At 39.8% G+C, this 24,425-nt stretch overlaps 1 long non-coding RNA gene across 1 annotated transcript in view; it reads left to right on the forward strand.

Moving 5' to 3' along the window:
• The first annotated feature begins 12,555 nt into the window (after positions 1-12,555).
• LOC148101425 (uncharacterized) overlaps positions 12,556-24,425 on the forward strand; it is a 114,661-nt gene continuing 102,791 nt past the window's right edge. The window contains exon 1 of the long non-coding RNA XR_015719563.1: positions 12,556-12,635. This is a non-coding gene — a long non-coding RNA (uncharacterized LOC148101425). The remainder of the gene's footprint in view (positions 12,636-24,425) is intronic.

Below are 24,425 nucleotides of genomic sequence, written 5' to 3' on the forward strand. Positions count from 1 at the left end.
TGAACCCACCCGAAACTCTGGCTGATTGGGACCCACACCCAGTTCCACACCTTGGCTCAGGCGATTAGAGGATCATCAGGGGGTCCTTTTGTCCCTCTGTGGGGGGACACTCCCACTAGGGTTATATCTGGGACTCTCCACCATTTGACCTTAGAACTGAAGAAGCCTCTCGGATGAGAGGTGAAACGTCTTCAAGTAACTTAAAGAAGTCCAGACGCTTTTCTTTGCAAGCTCCTTTGACTACGATGACCTGGATGACTGAGAACCTTCACAGACATATTTGCAGTGTTCTTTTTTAATCAGTTGATTGTTTTAATACAACTAAACAACATTTTCAGATATGGACAGATATGGGCAAAAACCTCCAATATTTTCGCCCAGTTTTGTTGTTTGTGATTTTTGACAAACCTTTATGCAATAAACGTAAACAGTACACGTAATTTATGTATTTCATTTCCTACTATATGAGGTGTGAAAAGTTATCCTGAACCTAACCGAGTAGTCAAAGAAATCACAAAAAATAAATAAATAAAAATTGGTGAGCCTTTGTGAATTGTGGCCTTATCTTCCTAATCTTGCCCATCAGGAGTGGCACTAGATGCGGTCTTCTTCTGCTGTTGTCCATCTGATTTTAAGGTTTGATGTGTTGTGCATTCAGAGATGCTCTTCTGCATATCTTGGTTGATATTTGAGTTACTGTTGCACTATCAGCGTGAAGCAGTCTGGACATTCTCTGTCACCTAAGTCACTTACGTCACTTTCTTCCGCTTTGATTTGTTTCTTTGATTCTTGATTTTATCTTTATCTTAATCATAACCATTTCCAAATGCCTAAATGCATTCCCTTGCTGACTTTCTGCATTGGCTTACTAGAACTGATGTGTTCCAATGTGGATTTTCCTATTTTTTTAAAGGCCAATTTTAATTGACAATGCAGATTATTTTGTGGACAAATTAAATAGCTCCAATAAATGATCATCCAACTAAACCGTATTTTCATTCCCCCCCAGTTCAGTTCAGTTACATTTTATTTATATAGTGCCAATTCACAACAACATATCAGGGCACTTTATCATCATAAGTAAAAGAACTTTAAATGTCATAGATTGAAACCTGATGATATAGCAAGCGTTTTGCTTTTGTGGGAAAAGGGGGGGGACCTCCCTTTGAACAATAAGAAACCTCCAGCAGAACCACAGTAAGGGCGGCCAGCCAACTGCCTCCACCAGTTATGCTGAATGAAAGGGAGAAAATAAGAGCATAGAAAAACCACAAACAAAGCAAAAATTGAGAGGGAGAGAAGATGAAAAGGTAATGACATACAGTAATTACAAAGACAGCAACAGAGAGGAGTGTAGATCATATCCAGTACTGGTCATCTTACTTCAACTCAATATCCTGGCAGTAATCACATGCCTCTGACTCAGCTTTTGTCTTGGCAGGGAAATAAAATCTTGTCAGGAACAGCAGAAATAAGGGTGGAAAATTTAAATGTCTCAGAATAGCTAGCTATATTATGCTGAATTTAATTAGCCAATTGCCAAAAGTGTATTCTCGACAGCACTAATGGTCTGTGTTCCCAAGACCTTTTGACTATAGTAGATATTAACTTGCAGCTATGAAATTGAGTAAGACTGAAAAAATCTAAACAAAGCACAATGACATTTTTTCTTTCCTTTTTGTTCTTTTCCTTTTTTTTTTCACCTTACACTGTGCTGCACTCTGCAGTGCTCAGACGTTAACAGCACAGAGATCAGAGTTTAATATGTTTGTGGCAGCTAACACAACACGCAACCATCAATGAAGCAACAGTGGTTAGGATGATTTATTGTCAATAAATGTTCCTGATAAAAAAAATTTCAGGGCAGGAGCAAGCATTTGCTTTAATGACTGCTTTCATTTCAGTTAAACCAAGTTAAACTAAACTCGATTAAAAACGTTGTAAACAGTGACCTCTAGTGGCTGTTATGTACAGATGCCATTCTATAATAGTCAAGACTGTTTCAAACCATAAACTATGTGGCTATTATTGTTGTTTTTAATATTTTACTTGTGTTTTTTTTGACATATTATTTTTTGTTTTAATAAAGTCCTTAGTTGTGAATCGAATGCATGCCTCAGGCTCATCTAAATTGTTAATGCTCTGCTGGCTTATGATTTCTGGCTAGAAATCATATATTTAGCATGATGTGCTGGGCCACACAGCGCAAAAAGGGTTTAACCACGTTCATTTAAATGCAAGTGTTGCCCCATGGAAATATCTGTCTTTTTTAATGCAAAATGAGGCACTGGTTGGTGTGATCACCCTTCTCCATGTGTCTCCAGGGGCAACCTCAAGAACTGTAAAAAAAAGAAAAAAGAAAAAAAAAAAAAAAAAGAACACTGATGTTCCTCTATGGTAGCAGTTGATGGGGCTCCAGAAGGGAGTCCGTCTCCATAGAACCCCATCTAAAATTCCCAATTTTACAGTACAAATTAGTAGTGTTATTGTTGTTGTTATTAGTGTTAAGTGTTATTGTCTGTGGTTTCAACCAACAACAATTCTAATGCTAACTCTTAAAAGAGGACTTTTTTATTTTGGTAGGCTCCCTCTCTTGCCCAATGCAAGGAATGCATACTCCTTTGCACACACCACAAAACTGATTCACTTATTTATATGCTTTTTTGATTTATTTGCTTCTTTTTTATTGCAGGCTTAAAATGCTTGTAACAGTAGTTTTGTTTAGTTTAGTTTTTTTCAAAAGTACTTTAAATGTGAATAGCAGATATTTAACTACCAACTCTTATTGGTGCTTACTGGTGTTCCCTCACTACCCAATTTTCCCAGGACTTAGTGGATGTGCCTTTATACTCTATATTATATATTTACAATGATTCCAGTCATAAATAAAACGTTTTGTTGAAGCTTCAGCTGAACTTGCTGAGCTCTCATATTCAGTCAAAGTCGCTTTAAATGCCTTTTGTTAGATAGAGAATGAGGAGACTCACCTAAACAGCAGGGAATTAAACAAAGGACTCACTTAAAAAAGAAAATCCCAGTGTCCTATAAGTGTATATTTACCTAGCTGTGAATTTAATCTTTCTTATCTCTTTGAAAAACTGCAAGTGTTAAGTTTTATGCGGTTGTGACATCACTGGTGCAGACAGTTTCCTTGCACTACAGATGAATATTGAAGCAGGCTCAGACTTCAGAGTTCAACCATTCATTTTTTTTCTTTTTGTGTGTGTGTGAAAACAATAGTGCAAAAAGTACTTAAAGTATGTGCAGTTATGTATATTACCACTAGATGGTACTAATGTACCACCAATAAGGAATAAGCCCATTAGGAACGTTATCCTGTGCCAGTCATGTTTCATTTCAGATAGTGATAAATTGACACACTCCGGCCTTAAACCATTCTTCAGACCTAATTTCAATGATATCAGTTTCTTTTCATTAATAAAAAAAATATAAATGAATTGAAACTACAAAGTAAATACAAGTACATACAACCAAATGGAAATGTGTGCATGCTACTGCATTTTTCTTCTTCTTGTGCAGCTCTGTTTTTAACCACACTTTTGGATAAATGGGCTGTTGTTCACAAAGAAACCTGATCCTGAGGCATTTATAGATGGAACCCCGCTTTGGTCTTAATATCATAATTTTTTTTTTTCAAATACTTCCCACTGGCTGGTCATTTTTGCTGCTCCCACCGACTCCAGTTTCAGAATAAGAACGATGCTTACTGAGACACATTTTGATTTTATATTCAGACAAGTGGGCATGTTGGATTTACAGCCAACTCACACTGAGCTAGCAAACTAGTGAACCCCTGTGAATTTAACCACACAAGTCTTTTTTCTGGCACCGAGGCATCCCTTTGGAAGTGGGAGGACCTGCTTGTTTTGGACCCGAATTTTACTTAGCATGCATACTTGTGGTGTCAGAGAGGCATTTATGCAAACCTGCATAATCTCTTAATTAAATATTTGGTTATATTTTTTAAGAGAAATACTCTGGAATTTTTGGTTTGAATGTTAAGGTGGTGCCAAACAATTGTTCTTTGGCACCATATAAGTAAAATAACACATTCATCCATTGTTCATTTGCAACACTACGGGGACTTTCTCACTAAATTTTCATACAGGTCAAACCAAACCAATTGGATGCTAAAATGCTTGCAACATGGACAGGACTGAGCCAAATGTTTCTGAGAACAGAATAAAAATATAATGTATGTTGTGGTATATTAGCAAATATACAGATACATATATAACTTTTTTAAAAAATGTTGCAGCCTGAAATGTCCTAGTGCAACACCTCACAGAATATCCAGAGCTCAAGAGGCATAACAACATGTCCACATACACCCCCACTATCAGAAAATTTGAATACACTGCATACACAGATTCTCTGCAGTCATAGACACACACACACACACACACACACACACACACACACACACACACACAAACACGCACGCACGCACATTTATACTCAACCACCGCTCTTAAAACAGCCCTAGTTACAGCCTAGAGAACTCAGCAGTTTAGTGAAACATGATGCCCAAACCACAAAAGTGTGTGTTTGTGTGTGTGTGGTTTTGAGTGGTCTCAGCTGTGTGGGGCATACTGCAATGACAGCCAATCAGAGCTAATTCAAAATCAGAGTGGTTTTGACGGCTCCATGGTCTACCCGAGGGAACAAAGCGCTTTATATGTGTGTGTGTGGGTGTGTGGGTGTGTGGGTGCGTGAGTGTGTATCTGAACACACCTCTTCAACCTTACTCTGCACTCCACCTGCTTCTGATTGCCAAAATGGCCTGATAAAAATCAGTTTTTTGGATGTTTTCAGCATTTGCATTCCACAGCCTTTATTCCAGAGTTGAAAATTTATGGAAACGTATAGAAATCATTTGAATTTGAAATGAAAGCAATCCATTAATATGCTGTAATTTAAAAAAAATAATCCCAGGTACTTATTAAAGCTCATTATCGTGTCTAAAACACAGTTTAGACTTGCCAGCTACCAATTTTAATTTCCCGTTAACATTTTCCTGATGATAATCTGCTGAATTCTGTGGTTTAAATCAACCTTACCTCCCAGCCAAACCAAAGTTTGAACCTCCTTCCACTTCATTTCTACTTACAATATACAACTACAGAAAGTTGGGAACACACCACACAGTATTTTTTCCCCTTAATTTGAATTTTCATGTTCTTACTTATATATAATTCGTCTAGTTTAATTCTCAATTAAAAATACTATATAAGCACCAATGTGGGGTGGTCCATGGAGGCAGAGAAAGTTGTCAATTCTACATTTTGAAAGGCAAAAGAAAAAAAATAAAGAAAAAAAACACTAAAAGTAATAATAATTTAGTTTGGATTGCTTTTTTTAATGGCTAATGCTTTTAATGTTTTTTGCTTTAAAAGAAACAAACTATCAGTTAATTTGCATTTAACATGGGTTAACAGCGACCCCTGCAGGAGAGGCAGGAAAAAAGGGCATTTCCTCTGAAGCTGTGATGGGAAGCAGAAAAGAAATGGCTCAAGCTGTCAAGCTTATTTATTTATTTGTATCACAGTAATCTGTAATTGGCCATAAAGCATATAAATGTTCCCCCAGTAGAGCAATAACCAATCAACAAGAAAAATTTCGAAAACCAAGCCTTTATTTTTACTGTGAAATTATGTACCTTTGTCAAAATTATATTATTTTATGTAAATAAAACATGTAAGGTAGTTTTTAACACAATATGAACAAATCACGTTTTATTCACTCATTTTCTTTTTATATTGTTACTAGCTGCTTGTTTTAGGCAACCTAGGTTTTGCTGGCAGCCTTGAAAGAATTTTAGGGAACTAAATCCCGGCATGACTGATTAGGAAATGTTTCAATTTGTGTCAAAATTTTTACTGACTAGGCTTCCACTAGATTAAAGGATTCAAAGAAGACAGTCACATTTCATTTTAATTTTTATTTTGGTAACTAGATGCAACGGCAGGACTCACAGCACCAATGAATTTTTGGTGGGTAAAATGCAGAAATCTTTACTATCGAATCAAATATCAATACAGTGGCACCAAATATTGATAAATTTATTGAACAGATTGCCCCTGCAAACCTGTGATCACCCCAAAAAACTGTGAACTCTTATGCTATGGTTGTGTAACCAAATTACAGTTCAAAGAGGATTTTTTCTCCACTGGTGGTCTAACCTGTGACGACAAAGAAATCCTTGACAAATGCTTGGCAAAGGTGAATTAGTGCATAAATAAGGTGACAGCTATTACTACAATACTTTCATTTTCATTCAGATTAGTAAGGGATGTCACTGAGTTCGATATTTAGGGCTCTATTATGAACATGTGGCTTGTACAAAAACTGCTGCACTATCTGAAAATGATCTTTTAATGCATGCTGACATTCCTGCCAGTACTGCCCAGTGCACTCTGGGACTTGAGTTTTCAGGTGGCATACTTCTGACCAGTCGCTCTTTGTCACAAGTGTGCCACTCTACCACGAACATTTCTATTACAGCCATTTGCAGTGTTTAAGAGAAAGCTGAGTTGGGAACTTCTTTTCTTTAAAAGTTAGAGAAACATCTGCCTTACAGTGAGTCACGGGGGCCGGGTGTGAGGATCTAGTGAAGGAAAAATGACAAGCACCATCCTCTGCTCCTCGTATCATCCGTCGCTCCCGTTTTCTATGTGACAGAAAGCCGGTGTTCTCCCAATAGGCCCAGGGGCGATGTGTCAGTAGCAAGTGCAGAATGAAGGAGAAGCGCTCAATTAGGGCCCATTGACGTATGGTTTTCACACCTACCTGTAACTATCTGCTTCTCCCATCCCTGATTGGTAGCGCTGTGGAGGCTCTCTCTCTCCTTCCCTTGTTTGCTCAGGCACACACTTGCTGCCTCAAACAGCTGTCTCACTCGCTGACACACTTGTTCGCTCATTTCCCTCTTCATTAAGGCTTGTCCCCTCCATCTTAGGTAAGATAGACCTCCAAACTCATTTATTTGCCTGCCACCATTTGGAAACATAGTCCTGCCTATTCTGCCCTGCTCAATGAGAATCTCAATGAGTGTGATGGAAATTGATGTAATGGTTGCAGCAGACTTTATAAAAGGAAAAGAAAAAAAGCAGTAACAAATAGGATTGCTAAAATTCTTTTTAAAAATAAGTCTATTTTTGTATGAAATAAATAAAATAGTTTATTTAAATGTGCTAATTTTCTTTCTTGTTAAGAGATAGATGAACTACTGTTACATTTGTATGAAAACCAGGCAACTTTTCATACAACCTCCTTCAAGCAAAAATAATTCTGGGGCACAAGAGAGACAATATGATTTGAAGATGTGCAGAGAAGAGATAGTAGATGCTCTGAACAAAAACAAGAAGGAGAAAAAGATGAAAACCACAGAGATGTAGTGAAGGATGATTGGTGTGACAGAGGAGGATGCTAGGATGGGTGATCCCTAAAGTGAACAGATAGAAGAAGAAGACACCACCCTAAATGCTGATGAGTTTCAAACAGGCCCAAACAGGGCATACATTAACTTAGAGATATATAGTAATCCAATAGTTTGTATTTTAGCTTGTTATCAGAAATGATATCGACTTTATTCTCCTTCTAATTCTTGAAAGTGTCAATAATATTTTCCCAAAATATGTCAATCCACTCTTTCTTCTTAACTCTGGAGATTGACCTGGACATTTAATCAAAATCAGACTACTTTATTGATCACAGGATATTTTAATATCGGAAAAGTGAGTGTCTGTGATTAGTTTTGTATCAATTTTGAAACTTTTTGCGTTTTGTAGCACCCCCCCCCCCCCCCCCCCCCCTTCTTTTACTTCCTGCAAGGTTAAAGGCTTTCTAGAGGTCATTGCTTCACGTTGCTAGCTGCTTTCATTATGAATGACATGTTTTGGAAAATAAAAGGTTCCAGTGATGTTATGTTAGGTAGTGTCATTAGCTACTTTTTACATTTAGACTTGATTGGCTAAAAAGAACATCCTGCTGTAATGAAAAACCAAAGTAAATTACATGTAAGGTAAGGACCTGTGTCTGCTTTCTGCTGTGCTCTATGTAAACTCCACGCGACTCATGGTTAGCTAGATTGTTGCCTTGCTATTTTTGACTTATATATAAGCTACTCTTACGTGTCTTGTATTTGCTATTAAGTACAAATATAATGATGTATTTGCCAGAGGTTTTAGTCTTGAATATTTTTCTAGCAGAATAGCTGGACTGTGCCTTAAACGAACGGGCTAATAGCTGCTTTTTGTGTGTGTGTGAGAAAATCCTGCAGCGTGGCTCGCTGTGAAAGGTTTCCTGGTGTTTAGTGGATTCTGTCAGTGCCGACTGCTGAAACCCGCCCCCCCACACACACTCGTGTCTGTCTGCACTGAAATTGAATGTTGTCTTCCCAAAACAGCATGTGGCCTATGCAAGTAAGTATAGCAACCTGGGCTAGTGGACAGTATAGCACAGATGTTTGTCTTCATGGTGGGTTTATGCACAAATGTGTTGCTTTTTATTAAAATTAAAAATGCAGCTGAAGACAGTGACTGCAGAAAAATGAGAACACTTTTAACTTGAATCCATGCACTATTATACACGCACTGTACGCTTCATTAGGTACACCTTGTTTAATACCAGATTGGACTCCTTTTTGTGTTAAGAAATATCATAAATGTTTGTGGCAAACAATTAACAAGTTGCTGGAAACATTCCTCAAATAACTTCATCCGCCTGACACGATGCCACACAGTTGGTGCAGATTTCTTGGCAGCACATCCATGATGTGAATCTCCTATTTCACCACATCCCAAAGGTGCTCTGCCACAGAGAGATGTGGTGTCTGTGGAGGTCAGCAGCAATACTCAGGCAAGTGTCTAAAGGAATCTCAGTTGGTATTAATTGTGCCCAGAAAATATCCCGCACTTCAGATTCTCATTGCATATGACTTGTGAATGTGTTGCCATGAGGAGCTGGCATGATTGTTTGTAATGTGGAAGATGAAAATAGCACAGACATAGCACTGTCTACAAAATACAGTATATAATGACCGATGTTGGGCAATTAATTATATAGTTACTTCTCCAAAAAATTTACTGAGTTTTGCAAACAACAAAGTTTTTTGCAGCTGTTTACCTAAAAATGCAGCCAAGGCGTTTTTTTTAAAATAAACATTTTAAACTATTTACAGAACAATCAGCTGTTCTGCATCAAATTTGATGCCACACAAATTATTTGTGCCACTCCAAAAACTAATTTCTGTCCACTATGAGATAAAGGAGGACAACAGCCTGCAGGCCTGAAACAGGAGATGTATCACTCCTGTAACACCTGTAACATTCAGCAGTCGCCTCATTGTTCTGACACACACAACAAAACTATTGACTACACTACACACTAACTACACAAGATTTGCGCTAAACGTCTCAAATCTCTCACATCTCAAAACACTGCCGTCACTCCTAAAACTTCCTCCCGTTTCTTAACAACTGAATGCCATGTTGCCATATAATTTTTTGATTGGTCGACATGGTACATTTTTCGACCAATAGGAAAGGGTGGGGGTTTTTTTGGTTTTGGTTTTGCTCAAAAGCGGAGAGTGTTTCGATCGTTTTCCTTATGTTTTTACTGTTTCTTCCCGCTGTAAATATAAACAACGTTAGTATTCAGGAAGAAAACCAAACATTGCATATATTTTTATCATAACTTTTACATGGCCTATCAACACAATTTAAAAACTGGTATAAAGTCCACACGTTTTCTGTCAATTGTTCCGTCTCTCCTGCTCACATCTCCAATGGTTGTACACGTTGTCATTAATGTGGCTTCACCCCACATCAGCCATGCCGCTTTGCTAGCTAAAACACCGGTGTCGGCACATAAGGACGCTGGAGAACTGCCAGGAGAATAACCTCCTCCTAAACGTCAGCAAGACAAAGAAGCTGATCGTGGACTTCACTTCAAAGCAGGCGAGGAATTACAAGCCCCTCATCATCAGTGGCACGCCAGTGGAGAGAGTGGACAGTTTCCGATACCTGGGTGTCCACATCACTCAGGACCTGTCATGGTCCTGTCACATCAACACCCTGGTCAAGAAAGCCCGTCAGCGTCTCTTCTTCCTCAGAAGATTTAGAGACTTCCATCTGCCACTGAGGGTGCTCAAAAACTTTTACTCCTGCACCATCGAGAGCGTCCTGACGGGAAACATCTGCACCTGGTTTGGGAACAGCACCAAGCAGGACAGACGAGATCTGCAAAGAGTGGTGCGCTCGGCCGAACGCATCATTCAATCAGAGCTCCCTGACCTGCTGTCCATCTACACCAAGCAGTGCAAGATCAAAGCTAGGAAGATTATGATGGACCTCTCCCATCCCAACAATGGACTCTTCTCACTGTTGAGGTCTGGGAAGCGCTTCCGCTCCCTTTAAGGCCAAAACAGAGAGAATGAGGAGGAGCTTCTTCCCCCAGGCTATTCGGGCCCTGAACCAGGTGTAGGACTGGACTCTCACACACATCACATCACCACATGCACTCTGGTTTTTCTTCATGTACATTTTCTATAATTTATAATCTCTTTCTGCTATTTGCACATTTTTACTGTAATATTCTAAGTTAAATCTGTAAATGTTGTAATAACCTGTAAATTGTAAATACTGTAAAACCACTGTCATCTAATGGTCGGGCATTGCAGAGCTACAAGCATTTCATGTCATACTGTGTATGGTTGTGTGTGTGTGTGTGTGTGTGTGTGTGACAAATAAAATTTGAATTTGAATTTGTCATAGCCTGTCAATGACGTTGATTAGCTCGGTATACGAATTTCGTATATACCGAATTGTTAAAGTTTCAATTTTAATTTCAATTCAGGTTTGATTTTTTTTTTGTGCGCAACGCAGATTTTTTTGTGCGCAGAGACTGTGCCAGCAGTGCGCAATTGCGCACGCGCGCAGTTTAGAGGGAACATTGGTGGCTATGTTCCCCAAACTTAGTGTTAAAATAAATTGAGGTTTTGGATGAAGCATTATACCCAAATTTGTTCCTAGTTTGGCCCGAAGACAAAGAAATGTATAAACCCCTTAGTGCTGTCCTATAGTGCACCAAGTATGCACATCTGTATTTGAGGAATCTGTACATCTTTGTTGTCTCTATTCTCTCATAGTCCTGAATTAATTTCAAATAATTACTGAGAAGAGTTTGCGCATGTCTTATAAATGTCAGCCTTTAAATCATCTCAGGGTAGAAGACGAAACACAGGCTCTTGGTCTCTTACCTCCTTTATTCCTCCACTTCTCCCCCTGCTTGCACTCGTTCTTCTCCCCTTTCCTTCCTCTTGACATGTGTCATATTTTGGGCTTCTGCTCTCTAGGGATAAATGCCAGATTACATGGTGTAGTATTTTTATCCGTAGTACATTAACCGGCAGAGCTTACAGCATCAAAGCCTCATAGTGTACATCACACAAGCATGCACACATATGTAGACACACATGCATGCAGGCACACACTCCTATCAGAACTGAAACGGAGGGTGGAAAGTGCTCACTTTGATCACTCTTTCCTTCCTATTCCTAATTACCCTAGTGGCACACATAACATGAAAACACAGAATGTCCCGATGTCCCAGCATATAGTCGCACACACAAACACACACACAAAGAATTTAAAAACATCATGAATTCTAAATACTTAAAAAAATGTGAATCAGTTGTAAAATATTTAAATGCCAAAACCTGAATAAAAGCAACGTGCATGGCATGTACAGATATATACATTACTTACTATGAAATTAAGAGGATATTAATGCAAAAACTTAAGATAATGCTCTAAAAACCAGTTATGGCTCATATTTGCCTTCATTTACATGCAAACAGACAAAATAAGTTAGTGTGTGAATAGAAGAGTCTTTAATCCCTCCCTGGGATTCAGATGATTATTTTTTTTAAACGTTTGTTATCAATGATGGATGAGCGCACCTCCAAAATGCGTGCGGAAGGACCAGAAGGCATCAAGAAGTACAAGGAAGAAATTTAGCAACATGTCAGAATATTTAAGGGGTCTATTTTGTTGGTGGCAGCGTAGACTGCACTCTGATATTTTGGTAATTTACTGACCTTGAAATTTGCTTTAACCAGCGTGTGTTTTATTGTTTTCGAGCCAAGCGGAAAGTCAAATGTGCACTAGTGAGAAGATTGAAGCAATCAGGGGGAAGGTTCATTCAGACGAGGCAATACAAAATGAGTTAGTGGTGTTCTGGTGGAAAACATTATCTTATGCTGAGAACAGACATCTCAAAACTGGAAAAATAGTACTTTGAATCTTTCTTTTCAGTCAATTGATTTGAAATAGGTGTAACACTACTAACACTGCTCTCTTTTCTCCCTTCTGATGTTTATTTATTGTATTTTGGATTATAGAAGCTCATTAGTCTTCCCCTTCTTCCAACCTTCGTGTTAATAGAAGTAACATTTCATTTTTTGATCTCGAAATGCATTATTTTGTGACACACTCTTTGTCTGACTGCAGATTCGGGGTGCTGTGAGATTACGTCGCGTTGCTCTGCCTCCTCCCGTTTGTTGTCCAAGTGTCATTGTGATGGCAGCATCACGAGATCGCAGATGTATTTAGGTAAGAATGAAATAAATTATAATAAATTAATTTTCTTGCATGCTGTGTTGCTGTTGCTTTAGGAACCCAAACAGTAGCAGGAACTTGGGGTTCATGCACCGAAGACCTAGCGCTCTCATTTTTAGCAAATCAAGCTGCTCTGGTTTTCTAATATACTTAATTCAAACAGTAATAATAATATTCAATAATATATTTAGTTAAATAGTTTATTTCATAACTGGTAACATATCATCTAGATAAAACAAATTTTGAATGATAATAAAAAAATAGGGTTATGGCTTAGCACATAAATCGAATTAGTTGTGAATACATAGTATGCTATAATTTAGTCGAAATCCTCCTGTTACAGGAAAATCTGTCAGTTACTAGAACTCGTTTGTGGCGAAAAACACAAACACTTTTACAAACAAACCAGGCACGAGTCAGGAAAAAATGGAACAAAAGGGAAAAACCTCTCTCTCCAGTGCTTGAAAACTGCTCGCCAGCTTTTAGCTAATCTCATTCAAATACACAGAGTTTCTCACCATCTCATCGGTTGCAAACAGGATCTGATGGGGGCCATTCAGCCTGCTGCGAACGCTGCCTTGTTGACCTTTGGGTGCTGTCAAGCGATCAATGAGGGGATATTTTGCTCAGTTTCCACCACTGTTGGCAGATGTGTGAAGAGCCTCACCCTACTTCACAAGGTCATTTAGGAGAGAGCTTGGAGTGGTGGGGAGAGAGTTTGCGCCGTGTGTACGTGCGCGCGGTGCACTAAAGATCGCAGCTCTGGTGTTTGTGTGTTCACGGTAGGGGTTAGTTGCTCGTAGGGTAGATGTAGCATGAGTGAGTTGTCGAGAGGTTGAATTGGCCCTGCAGTACATACCGTTTAGCTGGAATCAATAAGGATCTATTCATTGAGTGCCTCACCCCAGGCTTGTGCGCCTCATCCAATAACAGGTGAAGAAAGCCTTTTGTGTGTGTGTGTTTGCCGGTGTGTATTTGTGTACTCTGATAAGCTTAAAACCCTTGGGAAGAACATTGATCTTCTAGTTGACCTTTCACCCTTTCAGGTTGACTCTGGTATTATTTTAGGCCTGACTTGTAGGCTCTAATGAAACACAGGGCAATGTGTCTATTGCTCAACTGAGGCTTTATATTGTTATTAAAAACTTTATGCTGTCAGATGAAACCTGCACAACTGCAACTCTAATATAATTTTACAGTTAATATATTAGTGTTTGTGCAATTACTTTAAAGGAGTTATTTTGCATCACACATTTGATGGGGTACAATTACAGAAAGGAGCAAGTGTTAGTTTGCTGCTGTTTATTGCGTGTTTTTTTTTTCCATAAATAAGAGGCATTTGAGGTTGAGTGGAGTGCTAATGTCTGTCTCTGTTTCTCCATGTGGGGTACATACTCCCACCAGGGGTGGTTGACAAGAGATGACTGTGGCTTACCTCACACTGTGAGTGCTGCTCTTCTTTAATCTCTTTCTTTCTGTGTTTCTCTCTCCCCCATCTTAATTTCTCTCAACTCTGACACGTAAAAGCCTTCCCTCCCATCTAAACCACTGCATTAATCCTTCAGCAGGTCTTTGGGGGTATCGTGCTGTTTTTGGGCTCTTCTACTGACACAACGGTTTAGTATCATAATGGCTTGCAAACACCTGTCCAATTAGGCCGGTTATGATGCACCTCAAACTACTAGATGGATCCTGTGGCGTGGCACAGAGATTTAGCATAACGCACTAAATACTTTTTGCTCTGGAAAGATGTTTTTGCAGTTTTGTGACAAATGTCTTTCTGTAAATCCAGGTTTAGTGAAGGGTAATTGAGGGGACTTCAGGAGTCAGCTGTCAGAGAAGGACAAAAGTCTTTCCGCTAAATTTAAAATGCAATGTCAGTTTGCTCTGTGTTACAAAAGTGGAGAAAATTACAGGCTGCCCAAGGTTTATGGGAGGGTTTTAAAAAACCATGTTGGATTCAAAAGCATCTAAACTGTGGTTGAGTGGCTTAAAGATTTTTGTTTTATTTGAAAAGCAGCTAGGAGATACCAGACTGCACTACTGCTCAATGTCAGATTTTATACTTTGTATCCATATTGGATCTTCGCTCACGTTCCACTTGCACCTCAGGTGCTTTGAGGCTGAAGGGGATTCAAACTTCTGACAACTACTGGAGGAAGTACATCCCTTATATGTGTATAAAAGTTCTTAGACTTTAGTTTTAAGATTGTTTTTTTAATTTCTCCTTTAAAGAAATGGCAATTGGTCCTAATATTAAGTGCTGATTGGTCAAACAATGGCAAGCATCCTTTTTAAAAAGCCTGTGCAAACATGGGCCAAAATCAAGTCAAAAATACTTCTTAAAAGTGGAATAAAGTACAGAACCAACAGCAAAGTTTGGGCTTTACTGATCTTGCAGTTATGAATTGTTTTCAGCTATTAACTTATCATCAGCATTCCTACTGGAAATGCAAACCTACCAAGGGGTATGAAGTGTGCCAAGAAATTCCACAACATAACCCCACCACCCGCAGCCTGAATTGTTGACAAAATGAATCCATGCTTCCAAATTCTGACTCTATCATCCAAACGCTGCAGCAGAGACTGAAACTCATCAGAACTTTCATTGTTCAGTTTGGTGAGCCCCCGCTCCCCCTTAGCCACAGTGTGCTCTGGACAGTGTTGTTCCCTGTTTTGTTTACCTCTGCTATCAGCTAGTCATTTTTGTCCGGACAGCCAAATGATTACTTTGTGTAAACCCTAGAGAGTTCATGAAAACACCAGTAGATCACAGGCTAGTCTGGCACTGATAATCTTGTCAGTTGGCTTTTTGGCTTATGGCTGACCTGCTCAGCTTTGTGGGCTATGCTGGCGTTTGCCTTTATTTCCCAATGCTTAATGTGAATTTCAGCAGATCAGCTTGACCATGTCTACATACCTAAATGCTTTGACTTTCTTTTGTGAGATTTTCTGATTAGAGATATCATTTAGCAATAAAATCCGTTTAGTGGTTGCAGATAGCTGGTAGGTGACTCTTCTGGATGCAAAAAGAAATCTGACTGTATAGAAGTCTTTAGGAAAACAACCTTAATATAATACAATATCCATTTAATGTATTATTTGATATCACGTGATTTTTATTTTGTAAATTATGGATCTCTTTCGAGTCAAAAAAAAAAAAAAATCAGTGTATGCTTTAGATCTTGTACTTCACAGGTTGCAAGTGCATGAGCTAGCAGAGTCTCTCGGTTTCTCAGTCAGATCCATCCCTCAGTTATCGCAAGGTTTCAAAGAACAAAGATGGCGATGGCCAAAATGCTCAGCTTTAGGCTTCAAAATAAGTGTGACAGCACCATAGCGAAGTCTATCCTTTATATACAGTTTGTCAGCAAAATACTTCGATTGTTTTGTGATGCTGATAAGTTCTATAAAATGTGCACGTTTTAGAAGCATAGCAGTGGAGAACACATGCAGCTAAAAACTTAGTCAGTTCTCTCAAAGCTGAATTTATTAAGCTGGAGCAGATCAGGAATCTAAAAAGGCTCTGAAAGCTTTACAGGCATTCACTCAGCGGCTGAACTTTATGTAAATGCTGTTTTAATACCAGACTTCCCTTTAAACGAGCCCCAAAACACCACTGTCAGTCTCACTGTAATCTCTTTCCGCTTCTAGCTTCATAAAAACCTTGAACAATCTTTCTTTGAGCTTTGTCCTGGATTAACTCATATTACCCTTTTTACAATTAACGGAATTTTGAAAAAGTCTGTTTATTTCATTAGTTTTGTGTTTATGTTTCATGGGCATCTACATGCTTGGCATTTTCTTTTTGTAAGCTCCAGTTCAAAGGTGACAGCCCCCTGCTTTTTGTCCTTGTTTCATCGTGTATCATCAAATGTATATTGTATGACGACTTTCTTGGTTTGCGTTCATTAAGAAGCTCTAAGGATTCGAATTGCCTCCACCTATATGTGTGCGTCTGTGCGGTTTCATGGTGCGCGCTGCAGTAAGTGTGGATGCGGTGGAGGCAGGCCGCTGGCTCCGGTGCCGGTTTAGGAAGACATCACTCTCCAGGCCAGGCAGATAATGAAGCACAGTGTATGGCGACACAGAAAAGATGACTTATGAACATCTCTCTCTCCTTTTCTCTGACGCTCATTTGCTCACTTGGTCATTCCTCCTCTCTCTCTCACTCTACCTTTTCCTCTGTCTCCATCACTTCATTACACACACACGCACGTACAATAGACGCAGACTGTTTCCCCCTTCAGCCAAACACATTCTGGTTTCCTGAGCATGATTAGAAGAAAATAGTTGTCAGGAAAGAGAGAGAGAGGGAGAGAGGGCTAGCGAGCAGGATGAATGGAGACATGAAGGGACATGTCACACCGTTCACAGAGCACTAGGTCTGACAGGAACCCTCAGGACATGGCACTTGTTTCAAGTGGGGACCAAATGGAGGTGGCACCAGGCTGTCAGTGTTCTCTAGTTAATTAGAAGACATTGCCTTTCTGGCTCAGAGAGGGCAGTTGGAAATCAGAGTTAATTACATCCAGGTTAGAACACTAGTTTGGCACCTCGAGTCAGCTTGTCACAGCTTATCTGATGCTGACCATAATGGCTTCATCCTATACATTCACAGTCAATGATGGCGGCGGCATGTCTGCACTCTTAAGTCTAATGCATGTACAAATTGGACATACTGGTTCTCACTGTAGTTAAGCTAAGTGGAAAATTCTAAACAGTCGTTACTTTTTGGATCTAATTAATGAGCTGCAGCTCTATTTATTTTCAAAAATGGCAGCGGTCCTGTTTAAAAGCAGAAAAATAAGCTGCACTAGCCAATATTCAATTTTTATAGAGAGGCCTTTGTTGGGGTTTCTTAATATGTTTTGTGCTTTTTCAATTTTTTTAATGCCAAATTTTTGGGATGGGCTCTCGGCTCTGTCCTGAGATCTAAAACAGTCCATTGCAGTAACCCATTCTGACTCACAAAGTAGTATACGCTCAATGTGAGAACACACCCTAGAACGAACAAATACAAAGCCTCGAACACAGGAGAATGATAGTATTTCAGTTGCTTTTAGCTCATTTTGTTTGGCCACATGTTGAAAAATACATGTACAAGTCTCACATTTGGCCTTTTCAAACAAGTTCAGGGAAAATGCTTCTACTCTGTATGCGGAATCTTTCAACAACACCGTCACAGCGAACCACTCAGGGCCTGATCCTCATCTCTAAACACAAAGGAAAATGCCTGTCAAGTCTTGAAAGAAATCGTGTACCTGCATTTGAAAATCCATTAGGCAAGGCGGAAGCTGCAGTAACTGAGAGCAGTAGAAGCAGATGAAAGGGGTGACTCATTTGATGGTGCCACTGTGTGTTTTGAAGATGGAATATGGTCTGTAACTTAGCCGCATGGGTGAAAACAGAAAACTTTATGGACGTACGGTCACGTTTTTGGGTAAGCATGCACAGGCATGAGTGTGTGCGTATACTTTGGGTTGTAGGTACACAGATGCATGCACGTTGCCCCCCGTGGCTCAGACCCTCTGTCGAAACCAAAAAGCTACAGGAATGCACACCCTGCTTGTAGCCAGGAAGAGAAGTGGAGGAGGGGGTAATCAAACAAGAGAGCACTTAAGGAGAAAACGGCGGGCTGTTATTCTTGAGCTGCTGTACCGCCCTCCCTTAAAAATAAAGGCTTGTTCTTTTCCTCTCTCCATCATCTTCCATTCAGTCTCCCCATCTTTTAGGCAAACCTAATTACCAGAAAAGCTCAGATTGAAAGGAAAGAGCTTATTGTTTTTTATACTGGATCTCCTGCTCTCCCTGTCTCTAGCGCTTTCTTTTCTTCTTTCTTTGCGTAAAACAGAAATATAAGCTCCGGCTTTTCACCATTTGCAGTGACTTGGGAGAGCGTCGCTTGTTTGAGATCACGGCACTTAATATCCATAAGAGGGAAAGGAAATTTTGAGAAACCTGGTTTTTAAGTCGGCCTCATCTGGTGCTATTCCCCTCTCAAAGCCACTCAAAGCCAAATGAAATCACTCAGGGAAAGATAAGTGAAGCTTGCAAATGACCAGAGAGAAGGGAGAGATCATAGTCCTTGCAACCGCTTCATTTAAGTCAGATTCGAGACACACGAATGAATAGGGCGAGTAATTTGGTATCAACAACTCGCAATTCTGTGTTCCATCTTTTTCTTTTATGTTTGTTTTTATGAATTTTCAGTCTTTTCCACAAGTTTGGTTGCACAGTTTACATAATTCTTAGGACAGTCATGCATGAACTTTGTGATAGGATTAAACTTGGGAATCCAAGTAGTAGAATTACACTCAGTGTTCCTGGACTCCTCAATTGTCCTCTCATTTTCAGTTCTGACAAGCCGTTCCACAGTGATAGCCTACATATAACAGCTTGCTGCGGACACTAATGAGGCTATGTTTATTTTAATGCGCAATTAGAGGCTCAACTGAACCACATAAACTGAACAACTGGTGTCATTTTCCCTAAGGGCGTTTTACACCTACAGTTCGTTTACTCTGCTCCAAATTAGTTAATGAGTTTGTCAACCTGTAGCTTATACTCATGCTTTGGTTTCTTTTCACACAGAGAAGACTCCAAGTGAACTCCAAGCAAACCAAAAATGCATTATTACAAATCACGTGACAACATTCATACCGCTTATTCGCCAGAATTGTCTGGAACATGGTTGCTTGTTAGCTGTAGCTGCTGTTAGTGTTGGTGTTATCTTTGGGTTGATTGCATTTGTATTGATGTATAGATAGTTTCCAGTACCATTTAAGTACCAGTTAATATTATGCTAAATTATTTATCATTAATAAATTAAGTCCAGTTAATACATTATTAACTTTTACTGTAGATAGCTGCTAGGGATTTTGCTCTGTCCTAAGACCACATGGTAGTGCGGATAACTGCTGATGTGAGATGTGTCATCCTGCTCATGACTCATATGTTGCATTTGGCATGCGCACAGATGTTGTTCTTTCGCTGATGCCCGGATGTCATTTGATTTTTTTTTTTCATTCAGTTCTTGATTGTTTTTGCAAGATGTCCAGCTAAGATACACACACACACACACACACACACACAAGCATGCAAATCATTGGCTTGAATACCACGCACACAAACACACACCCAGACAGTCGGCCGCATTTACATTCTCCCCAACCACGTCCACCACATCCCCAAAACATAAATTATTTCAGTCATGTTTTACGTTTCTAATTGCTGTAAGTATATATGTCAATGTATGGGACCGAGAAACCCATGTCCAGAAATAGAAATATACGCAGCAGATGCACCATAATAATTTTAATGACGTATTTAGGCCACGTTAACTGTCTATGCAGCACTCGCCACTGTAAATGGACATTAGCATATATTATGACTTGGCTATGCAAATAAGCTGCATTAATTAGGGATAAAAAGTAATCTTTCCCTCTCAAGTAAGTTTTCTCAAGGCAAGTGGCACACTTGGCTGTCAACAGGGAATTAACTAAACAAAACCTCAGTGGAAAAGCAACTTTTCCTCATCTGACTAATTCCCAATGTTTTCTCAGTTAATAGTGTTATGATTAGTGCCTCACTCAGTGGTCTGAAAGCTCCGCGGCTGTGGACTCTTGAGCGGCTTCAAACCCGAGCTGAAACGGTAAATGTGATTGGACATTTCTGGGTTGGCTAGATGGCATGTTGGATTAGTTGCTGCATTAATTATGCTCTTAGACAATCAACAGCTAAGACTAAGGCTCTGCTTTGATACTGAGCTTCATTTCTACATTGCAGGAAGTATAAGTCCTTCTTGGATATGCGCTGAAACACCAGCGTTTTTAAATATAGTACTTCTTTTGCATACCAAAGAGACACATAAAACTTGTCAAATTAGTAATATTAGCTTGTGTGACTTATTTTTATTTTTCCAGAAGAACTCCCCCCCCCACACCCACTGTTCAAGCACACATTAGCTTTCAGCAGTAATCAAATGGACCTAATGGTATGTGACTTTACTTTTAAAAATCCCTCAACCTTTAGAAGGTACTATAAAAAAAAAACATGTTTAACATGTTGGCATTATTTTTTTTCTCCAGACTGTGACATCAGTGTTCCTGGTTGAACTAATTTTATAGAGTTGCATAAAACTCGACAGGAGAAAAGCAAAAGGGGAGGTCAAGCAACAAGCTTACAAATTATACTGTAACTGTAACCTCAGCCTGAGAAAAAGGAGTAAATATGTCATAATTATGGAGATTACAAAACAAAAGAAGTTAAAAATGATACAAATATCTGCCATAGCAAAACTTGTTATTATTTTTATTTCAATCACCCGTGTTTAGTTTAGTCCAGCTGAATCTGTAATTTCTTTAATATAAGTTAGTAATTAAACATCCCCCCCAAAAAACCTACAGCTGGTGAAATTCTCACCTTGCAGTGATATATAAGTGGCCTCCAGGCTCTGTGACATCACTGTTTGGTTGGGTTACATGTACAACAAAGAACATTTCTAACCAAACAAATTCAGGCATTTTAATAAGGATGGGGATGATCAGATCAAAAATAGACTTGAAACTCTGAAAGAAAAAGGACAATAAAACACTGTTTGTGTTACTCTTTAAAAATCAGACTACCTTTAAACCTCATCAATGAGCAAATTTCAGCTAAAGATACCCAACCATAGCCTTTCTTCCCAGATGTTCCTCATGGTGCCCGGTGTCAGACATGATGGCAGCTCACCTCAAACTAGAGTGCATTCTTGATTATACAGGGTGCAGGCCGGGCTTTTTATAGAAAACCATTACTACAAGGGTTGGCTACAAGCTGAGTCCAATCCAACTTTACATTTGTGCACTATGCTCATTTGATAGCATGTTATTCCCATCTGTTTGTACATTTAGAAACTGTAAGGTGTTCTTCGTCTCTCTTAAATTGTTGTTAATTTACACCTTCAGCATTTTTGCAGACCTTTCCTGCCTTGAAATAGGCAAAATTTTATTAACATAGTAGGTCTTTTCCAGTCTTAAAGAAGGGCTTCCAATCTGGTATTGTATTGTTAAATCAGTTGCTCTACTGCCAGTAGGCTGATCCATGTGATGGTTTGTGATGATGCTAACGCTTCCCCTTTCATGTGAACACGCTTGTAGCTAGATTGTTAAACCCTGTGTTAATTTAAACTGCCTTCATGTGATCTTTCTTGCTGGTATTAGGGTAAGCAAACTACATAATGAAAGGAAAGATATCCTTGCTATGCTGAATTTGCTTTTTAGCAGACACTGTTATAGTGTTTCCCTACCTGGGCCTTTGTCCAAGCATTTCCTGGTTTGGTCACATGGTCATTATTGATTTTTTTTTTTTTTTGGTCTTCTTTTTTATGCCACTGGCTACTGTGCATCACCTGGGATTAAGGTGGTGTGTGTTTGATTTCATGGAGTTATTATAGAGACACAGGGGGCTTGATGTAGTTTGAGGAGCCTATAGCTTACAAACATACACACACTAGCACATGCTGCTTGGTAGGCGCTGATTGTTTCAGATGATGGATGTCACACTTTCACCCGTCAACACAGCGCCCCTGCTGCCTTTAATTGCCCAATCAGAAGGCTGGAACATTTGTTATTGTAGGGCAGTTAGGGCCAGATGACAAACCATACACACACACAAACACACACACACACACTTGCACAGTATCCACCTTTCTTTAATCATTTTTGTTTGATTGGAGGTGAACAATGCCTAAAAGAATACCAGGTGTCTGTACTTTTAGTGTACACAGTGTTCCTGACAGTGTCTCGCTGTTGTCATAACACATTAAAATACTATGACACCAGCGAGTACATGTTCTCTTTGTAACGGTCCACTTTAATCTCAGGAACAGCAATCAGCATTTAGCAATGAAATGTAAAAGGGGGGATGTGGTGGTGACACGACTTCCTGACAAAACAGCACATTTTGAGACAGATAAAAAGGATCGAAACATAGAGGAAAAAAATCAAATCAAACCAAATTTGCTTTGGCTTCACACATTCTTCCTCGGCGATGTCTTGCCTTCACTGTTCAGCTCGCTGCCAAGATCTTTCCTTTGGGAAGTCAATAAACTCAACCAAATGTGATTTATATTGTCAAGCTATGAACTTTTATCAAAGTTATACAAGTTGATGAGATGCGTGGTCCTTGTTTAGCTCGTGTGAGTGGCATTCGTTGCAAAGATGTGGGAAAGAAGGTCTCACCACACAGAGGTATGACTGGCTGTCAGCAAATGCTGTTCTCTGCATGAACAACAGAGGGCAGTATAATACTGGTGAAAAATTGATTTATACAATCCGTTGCTTCATATTTCTGTCTGTCTCTCATTTTGCCCCCTTCCTCAGTGCTCCTCACTTGATATCAGTTTTTTTTTCTCAGCATTCAGTTTCATCTCCTTCTCTTTGTATGTCTGTCTTCCTCTCGCTGTGCACGCGCGCGCGCACACCGTGCAGCAATGCAATAAATATACATGCACACACGGAGGGTGACCCATGCACAAGTGTGAAGTAATCTCCAGTCTGATACACCCCGCTCAATTATGAGCTACAATGCGTGTAATTAGAAAAGAATAAAATGCATTTCAGTTTTCATTAATGAATTTCATTGATTGGCTCTGTCTCTTTTGTTCCTTGTTTTGATGAAGTTAACTTTGAGGGGAATAAACACAACACTTCCAGCGCAATCAGACCAGCTGCGGACGTGCTTGCGCGCTCATGTCTGTGTGTGTGTGTGTGTTTGCGAGCGCGCATGTGTGTGTGGCACTGGCTGTGTGTGTTGTCTTTGGCGTGTCTTTTTAATCTGTCCAAGTGGAGAAAATAGAAACGGGCCCCACCACAAAGCATAAAATTGTAACGGAGAGAGGGAGAATTCAAATCAGAAAGAAAGAAGTAATAAATCATGGGACGAGACGGGGGGTGGGGGCGCGGGGGGGGGGGGGGGGTATAGCGAGAGACAGTGTTTTAAAAACAGCAACGAGTGGCGGTGAGGAGGCTAGAATAGATGAGGTGAGGGGAAAAGACATAATTGGTACTGTGTTTTGGGGACATCTTGCTGCAATACAGTAAAATAAACCACAGAAATATGAGTTGGAATAAGACGGGCTAAAACCAAATTGAGAGCACTCGTGTATATTTCGGACTACAGCAGTGTTGGAGACTCATGTGTTTGTTGGCAGGAGCGAATGCCAGCTCTGCATGTATGTGTGTTTTCATGCCAGTGACCGTGCTTGGATGGCTGGGTGCACTTAATGCCCACACCTTTTGTTTTCATGCATTTTATGTTTGCCACAGCGTCTATGTGTGTGTGCTTGTGTGTGTGTGTGTGTGTGTGTGTGTGTGTGTGCATGCTTCTCAAGCTTTCCCTAGTGTGTGTGTCTGTGTGTGCACAGTGGAACAGAGGCTCTGTGTCAGCAGTGGTGTGCCCTCAGTGAGCCTGTCTCTAATTACAGTCTAGGGTTTCAGCGTTCCAGCCCGTCCATCTCCCTGTTTAAACCCAGCTAAGGAAGCCAGGCCCCACTGAGCCAAGGTAAACCATACAGCTAATTAGACAGACTAGCTTCCATCTCTGTAGCAGAGGGGGAGGCAGGGGGTGGTGGGAAGGAGGAGTGTGATTCGAGAGAGGAAGACATAGGTGGAAGGACTTGGAAAGAGAAGGCTGGGAGAAAGAACAGAGGGAAAAGGAGGGGTACCGAGGGATGGTTAGATGATTTGGGAAGGAGGGGTGAGTTAATCTAGAGTGATGGAGAAAAGGATAAATGCTGGGAAG

The sequence above is a fragment of the Neolamprologus brichardi genome, chromosome 9 (genome assembly GCF_056152115.1).
Source record: "Neolamprologus brichardi isolate AB-2024 chromosome 9, ASM5615211v1, whole genome shotgun sequence".
Taxonomy (NCBI): Eukaryota; Metazoa; Chordata; class Actinopteri; order Cichliformes; family Cichlidae; genus Neolamprologus; species Neolamprologus brichardi.